Raw genomic sequence first — 8,176 nt, forward strand, 5'->3', positions numbered from 1 at the left:
CTAGCCCAGGTATGGGGGTTAACTACTCAAAATGAAAACATAACCTTCCACACAAACAAACATACAATAACATTGGAGCACATAACAAACATATACATATTTCCAACACATACTATAAACACATCAATAACATCAGCTTCAACCATTACTATCTAAATTAAAGCCCTTCTTAACCACACTCCCATAACCTGGCACACTGGTCTGCTCCAGGAGCTCATCAGCAGGTGATTGAGCTGCTTCCACTCTTTTGCTTCACACCCTGCAAGAAGCAACCAGGACATAGTACCGGAAAATGTGATTACTGTGGGGTAGAGGAAACTGTGGAACATGTTATGTTTCAGTGTCCGAGGTATCAGGTTGAGAGGAGACATTTGATTCAAAATCTTAGTAACCTAAAAATCAAACTGGATCTGGTTGATTTGTTGTGAAAGGAATCGGTAAAGTTATCAGGCCTTATTTCAGTTTTTAAAAGAGGGGAACCTGTTTGGAAGGATTTGAGGATTTTTTTTTTTTTTGAGCGTCGTTCCAGACCATACTCCATACCAGTTGGTGGCGGTAATGCACCTTTCAATTGTTTGCCAACCGCCAATACAACTGTAAGAAAGAAAAGAAAGAAAGAAAAGAAGCAACCAGGACAGGTGAGTACTTTCACAAATTGTCGTTTCACATATGTTAAGTAAGTAAAATTTATTTATATAGCATATTTCACAGATAAAAATCACAAAGTGCTTTACAATAATATCAGACATACAAGTTAAAATTAATTAAAAGCCCGTTTGTATAAAAATGTCTTCAGCTGCTTTTTAAAGGAGTCAGTAGAGTCTAGACAGCGTAAAGACAACGGCAGAGAGTCCCACAGCCTCGGTGCCTGAAAAGCCCGATCCCCACGTGTTTTAAACCTGGTACGTGGGACCACCAGTAGTCTCTGACTGGAAGACCTGAGTGCTCGGGATGAAGCATGAGGTTTCAACAGGTCAGAGATATACTGGGGAGCTTCACCGTGCAGAGCTCTAAAAGTTACAACTAAAATTTTAAAATGAACCCTAAAATTTCCAGGCAACCACACTGAAAAAAATATGTTGTTGGATTTACTTAATTCAATGGTGGACATTTGTTGCACACAGATGTTTTGCTTTGGCAGCAACTTAAACAATTGAGTTAAATTAACACAATTTATTCATGTTCAATAAACCTGTGCAATTTGTGTTGATAAAATGTGACTTAAACATGTTTTGATGAAGTAATTTGAGCTCTTGGAATATTTTAATCCTTCACAATTTTCTCACGTTATCCCAACACGATTCAATAACTTTTACCCAATACTACTTGGTCACTTAAATACTACATGTTATCTTCAAATTACATTTTGCTATTATATTCTAGTATCAAATACACAATTTTCAAATGGAGGCCTTATAACAGATTGTATTGTTCTCTTCCAAGATGGTTGCTGGCATCCACCAGTAACCTTTCAAAACAACATGTCTAATTTCACTGCAGTAGGTAAAGAATTAAACTGACATTACTCCTCTACTGAATCTATATAAATCAACAGTTAAATAATGTCAGTTCTTCCGTGTTCTCTGGAATCAATCGCAGCAAAGAAATTAGACTGTTTCTTTTGAAAAATGTTGGGAAAGAACAATACAAAACATTCTATTTAAGGCCTCTGACATCAAGATTCAGTTAAACAACAATTATAACTAAACAATTTGAGGTAATGTTAGTTTCCATTAACATTAAATTAGGTTACTGAATTGGCAAACACCTTCCTATTAACACTACCCATTTTACCCCAATAACTAAAGAAATTAGCACTTGCAGGTCAAAAACTTTATTCAAGAGACGCAAAAATAACATTGATACAGTGACTGTCAAAAATTACAGCACTGATCATACTGTGACATCTTGGTTCAAAACAGCACACTTAGAAATATTCAACGTTCTTTACTTCAACTGAATGAAACTGAAAATACCATTTCACACGACCCATATGGGATATTTAGACTGTATAACTGTTCATGCTGCATCTCTTCACTAGTAAAAGAAAGAAAAAATACAAAGAGAAATTTAAAAATGCTGCCAAACAGACAAACAGAACTTGTACAGAGCAAAAGGAAAAACAAACAACAACAAAAAACAGCTCGTCCTCATGGCAGTTGCAGAGTATATAAAAATGAACCCTGCGATCTGCTCCTGGAATTGAGCTTCAAAAATGCAGCAGAACAAGTGTGAGATTTAAATGTCCTCTCACCTAGAGCTGGTCACCTCACATGCATAACAGTGAGCTTCGTTGCAGGAGCAGTTTTGTCTTAGTTGTGAGCTTTTCTTGAGAGCTGAGTTGCATCCAACTCCATTACCACCCATTGAATCACCTCAAAAGTGTAGCAGAGTTGTGATGGGTAACTCATGTTGAAGGAATAAAAAAGGTCCAAACAGCATGGCTACTGCAAAGGTCACGTTATCCAGATCTTGAAGAACAACATCAGAAAAGTCATTGCCTGGCGCATCTCTGGAGACAGATGTTCATTGTGGTTTTCTCAATCTGTGCAGTGGCCTCAGTCAAGTCCTGGTTAAACACAAAACATTTCTTTAAGATTCCTTTTTAAACTCATCTCTTTTGAATCTACCAGTTCTAATGTTAGAGTAATTTAAACCAATGCAAGCAACATAGTAAATAGCTATAGCCAAAGAGTGGCCTGCCATGCTGCCATTCATGGTCTAACAGAGTTTCTAAGAGAGGGTGAAAAACATAATAATTTCAATTGCTTTACATTAGTTTTTGTTAGAAAGACACCGGCCCATCAGAAATCCAGGCTATGTCACTCAGAAGATGTTAGAATTTAGACTTTCAGCCCCACAATTTGGTTAGCTGTTGGTCAGTTGGTCTTTTTTTTTTTTTTTTTTCAAACAAAAGCTAATGTAAATACTGGTGGGATTTTCCTTTGTTCATTAGAATGACAAATTTAAAGTTTTTTCACACTGATGTGACCCCTAATACAGAGGTGGTGGTGGGGCCTCAAGGGCCGGCGGCCGAGTTCACTACCAGGCCTCATGTGAACTTCAAATTATTAAAGAGGACTACTGGTCCTAACCAGTCCAATGAGGATCAAGTGGATAACTAAATGCATTTTTAAATGTTGCAAAGCCACAATCTACTCATAAAACACTCACCATGAACTCCTGCACAAAGATGTTGCAATTGTCTTTCACACAGATGCGGAGCACTTTGATGAGGGACTCCGAGCATTAATGTCATCCTTGACTATTATAACAAAGAAAACAGAGATTTGTGAACTTTTCAGTAGCACAGAAGAAAATGATCCCAGACAAAAACTCTTGACTTTTTAAACCAGTCAACATGCAACACCAGCATCTACAAAGCAATATCAAAAGTTCCTGTTTGACATCAACTTTATGGATATATAGTTTCCAGAACATTTATTTTTAAAAAAAGATAATTTTTTCTCAGTGGGCCAGTAAATGCATGACGAAAATTATGGCATCCTTTTAGTGGAATCATTACTCACAGGTAATAGTTGACTGTTTCAATGGATGTAGCATAAAAATTTTACTGACCTAATGCAATACATATACACTTTGTAGTTAAAGAATTTTAAAGTTCTTACTGTCATAATGGCAGCTACATCCTTTAGCTTTGTGCCCTGTTCCCCCGATCACTTTGCAAACACTTTCAGCAGACTGTCAGAGAGAAACTCAGCTCCGTCAGAAACCTTGACTGTAAAGGCATGGTTGGGATGCACTGGAATGCTGCATTTTATCTGAAATGACATAAAATTATTTTGAAATAACAGCAGGCACTGTGCTTGGTTAATCAGTAATGTTTTGTTGAATAAAAACTGTGTTTCCAGATCTTATGGGATTAAAAAAAATCCAAAGATGTTTGTTTCTGATTTGCAACCCAACAACCCACAAGTTACAACCTCATTTCAGTTCAAGTGTGCATTAATGCGAGTCCAGTAATCACCTTTCTGGCAATACATACAGGTATAAGTTAAACCTATGGCAGATTTTGGATTTCTCAGTTGTATTAATAGGGTGAGTATGCATGCACCTAATAATTATAAAAAACCCATTATAATTAAGTTACAGAAACGAAAATAGAATATACTTTCTTACCATAACACCTTGAACCCACAATCCATCAGCTGACTCCTGGTGAAATGCAGAATAGAGGTCGTCTCTCAATGTGCAGCAAAAAAAACAAAAACAAAAACAAAAGGACAGCAGGTGAGGCCAGGAGGGGTAGGGATGTAAGCTAGCATAATGCCGCTGATGATATTAGCTAAAGCTGTTCAATGTCCAAAATCTCACTAACACCATGGTGCAGTAAATACACAATGTAACTGAAGAGTCAGTTGGCAAATCTATTCACACAGAAAACCAAATTATGTTATGAGTGCCTCGTAATTAGGTTTAATGTGATATTACGGCTCTTGTGCCAAAGACAAATTCAAATGAAAAAGCGCCAATTCTTTGACAACAGATAAAACAGCAAATAAGCTAACGGCTCTTTTTTAGCATGTTACATGGCGACACTCTAGACGTTTAACTACATTTGGCTGAATTATGGTAAAAATGAATTAAAAAAATCAAGACATACCAAAAACGTAGAGTTGGCTGCTCGACTTGACTGAGATGGATGCCTTTTTTAAACCACGATCCAAAGCCCGCGAGATGAAATCACGCGTGGTTTCACGAGATTTAACGTTGCTATCTTATTGACTTACTTCACCTGAACATGATATGAACAATTTAATACACCCTTTCTGCATATCATGTAGTTTTTACACTATATAGTTACATTTAACTTTAAAACATGAGGCAATTGTGTTAAATACATGCAAGATGCTTACATAAATCCAAGCGATGGCCAGTCCCTTTTTTTCAGTGCAATGGAGAGAAGCCAAAACTGGAGCAATGTGTGACCTCTTGTTTGTACCAGTTAAAAGTCTTGCCGCTGCATTCTGTACAGACTGAAGGCGATCCAGAGCTGGTTTGTTGAGACACGTAAAAAGACCGTTACAATAATCCAAACGAGAAGAGAGAAAAGCATGAATCATCACCTCAAGTTCTGCCTTTGACACCAGTAGCCTGAGTTTAGAAATGTTTCTTAGATGATAAAAACAGTTCCGGACAAGTTGTTTAGAGTGTTTCTCAAGAGACATCGAACTGTCAAATATAACACCCAAGTTTCTGAGACTCGATTGAAATGAAGGGTCTAAAAAACTGATATGCTGCCTAATTTCTGAGAGCATGTGATCAGGTGCAATAATCAAAGTTTCTGTTTTATCTGCATTTAACTGAAGGAAACTGTCATTTAACCATTGTTTGATTTCTGACAGACAATTATTTAAATAAGACAATTTATACAACTCAGAAGCTTTGAAAGAACAGTACAACTGAATGTCATCAGCATAGAGATGATAAGAAATATTATTGTAACGTCTGATAATGTGGCCTAGAGGGAGGATATACAGCAAAAAGAGAATAGGACCTAAAACAGATCCTTGAGGTACCCCAGAAGGCAGAACTGATGTTTCCGACAGCACATGATTTATACAGACAGTAAAGGATCTCTCAGATAGATACGACATAAACCATTTTAAAACAACACCAGTAATCCCAAACAAGTCCTTCAGCCTATTTATCATGATGCTGTGATCAACAGTATCAAAAGCAGAGCTGAGATCCAACATAACCAGAACAGTGTACTCTCCAGAGTCTGCTGCCATCAGAATGTCACTAGACACTTTAAGCAAAGCGGTTTCAGTGGAGTGCAATTTGCGGAAACCAGACTGGAAAATGTCCAGAACATAACATATGTTTAGGTTACCGATAATGATTAAATGTAAGCAGCTCTAACTTCGGCTCTTATCTGACACAGGTAGGATGGCCAGTCCCCTTATCTCTTCACCTTTACATAGTGATGGGCAGATGAAGCTTCATGAAGCACTGAAGCTTTTCATCCAATTGGTTCACCCCAGCGCAAAGCGTCTTGAAGCTTCATTTGCTCTAGTAGGACACCTACTGGACGTAAAAATATTAGTTGGCATGAATTTGAAAAGTGTGGCCTTTTGCACACAGCCAGTAAATGTCAACAACAAAAGGAGTGTGTAAAACATCTATATTGTAGTGATGCCGTATACTGTGTATATTTATACTGGCAGTATGGAAAATGATCATTTGGAAATGCTTAAAATGGAAATGATCATTTACTGTGAGGTGTCGACAGTGGTTGTGCTTTTGTAACGTTGAGGTATGGACAGCTACACACTGAGGCCTCAGTCCTGCCTGTTCACATTTTATTCTGATTTTGGCATAATAATTAGTTACCGTGCTCGTTACCACAATAACGTAGTTACTGTAATGCATTACTTAATAACGCGTTAGTCCCTATACTGGTGAACAGATGAGAGAAAGGACCCAAGTGCAGGCACAGACTTTGCTGAGACTGAGCTTTTATTTACAGTTGTGACATACGAGCAAAACAGGAAATGACTGGCGTGGAGCGAACAGAACCTAAAACTGAACACGAACCTGGAACTAGAGACCTGAAAACCTGGAAGCGTGAGGAGACCGAGAGGAGGGGTGACACGGGGCATGACGAAGGGCAAAGGACATCACAGTAAATATACACAGAGGGAAATGAGGAAATGGCACGTGGGGGGAGACACAACTGAACCTAACTGAACATGATGAGACAGGGAGGAAGCAAAACAGAATACACTGACATAAGACATGAACCTTCAAAGTAAAACAGGAAACACGACACACATGCAAAGACACAGACTCAGACTTCACCCTGAGACATGACTGCCTTTGAAACGGCGAGAACATGGGAACCAAAAACTAAGAACTAGAAATCTCAGCAGAAAACAGAAACACGTTAACTAACACAAAAACACTGAGTCATCACACTCAGGACCGTGACACACCTACACTGCCTCATATACACTTTGAATTGTGTTTTTGTGTTTAATGTTTGCTGCCAGTCTCTTAAACAGCAGCGAGTTTGCAGCTGAGAGAAGTTTCACTGGTCTGGAGTTCACTGATTCCTTTATTGCAACCTGTTTTCAGGAGATTCTCTGCTGGGGGGAATGTTTCAGACGTGCAGCTGAATGAGGCGGGGGCTGTGTCGCACGCTCACGGTAATATCCATGTATTAATGAGCCTCTCCTGTCTTAACGTTGTTCTCCTCAGCTCTGCTGCGGAGTCTGTCACACTGCTTCAAACACAGGATACACCTGGATACCTGTTCAGCCAATCACATTCATTCCCTCTGCTCTGATTCCCACGCCTCCTTCATCAGGCTTCATGGATCCAGTTTAAAGCCTCTGATGTGGGAAGGAGGATTTATATGAAGGAAATGAAACACTGTTGAACCATGTGTGGAATAAATAAATAAATGAAATGTGCGTCGCCTTAGAAACAAACAGCAGCACTGAGCACGCTCAGACACAAACTGTGTCTGTTTTACGGCTCTGTGCTAAAATCACCATGTAGTTTCTCATGCTTTTTACAACAATGATGCATTTTGTCTTTTATCTTCTACCTCTATAGATTTTAATCACCCTGTGCCTTTGGAGTGGGTGACACTCAGGGCTCATTTCCTGTGGAAGAAAAATCACATAATCTGTGAAAGGCCCCGTGTTCAGAGGCTGCCAGCCCCGCCCCTTCATGCAGATTAAACGCTGGGTTAATTTAGCAATTCGATAACTGGCTTCCTGTGAACGTTTAGATTTTAAAACTGCAGCCATGTGAGGGCTTCAGAGAAGAATCCCTCCCAGTGTGGAGCTGAAGATCAGGAGTAATCGCACCAGCAAGAGCAGATTAATCGCCGCCCTCGGGCTGCGGGCTGAAGTTTGCTCCATTTTCAGCATCTTCTTCCTGTCACATTAACCCAGGGGTGGCTGTAGCTCAGGTGGCAGAGCAGGTCAGCGTTTAGGGGCAGCGTTTGCAGGGCGGTAACCAGGTAGCTGTCATACGCCACTGTGGCAACTTATCTGGGCCTTGGAACAGGAACATCAGGCCCCCACCCCAGCCTTGCACCCCCCCACAGGTCACAGGAAAGTGCAAGCTTCCTGTGACACCTCCGTGGAAAAGCTGCCTCTCAGAATCTGCAGCATGATTTCGTATGATTAACATTGCCATT

At 39.5% G+C, this 8,176-nt stretch overlaps 1 long non-coding RNA gene across 2 annotated transcripts; it reads left to right on the plus strand.

The window, feature by feature from the left end:
* Window positions 1–236: 236 nt before the first annotated feature.
* On the plus strand, window positions 237–8,176 carry LOC113013399 (uncharacterized). Of its 2 annotated transcripts, XR_003270823.1 has the most exons (4): window positions 237–638; window positions 6,494–6,649; window positions 7,102–7,172; window positions 7,585–8,176. It is a non-coding gene; the product is annotated as an uncharacterized LOC113013399 (long non-coding RNA). The 2 variants fall into 2 exon arrangements; XR_003270824.1 differs by lacking the exon at window positions 7,102–7,172 and having other exon boundaries at window positions 7,225–8,176.

This window comes from Astatotilapia calliptera, chromosome 20, assembly GCF_900246225.1.
Source record: "Astatotilapia calliptera chromosome 20, fAstCal1.2, whole genome shotgun sequence".
In the NCBI taxonomy this organism is placed as follows: domain Eukaryota; kingdom Metazoa; phylum Chordata; class Actinopteri; order Cichliformes; family Cichlidae; genus Astatotilapia; species Astatotilapia calliptera.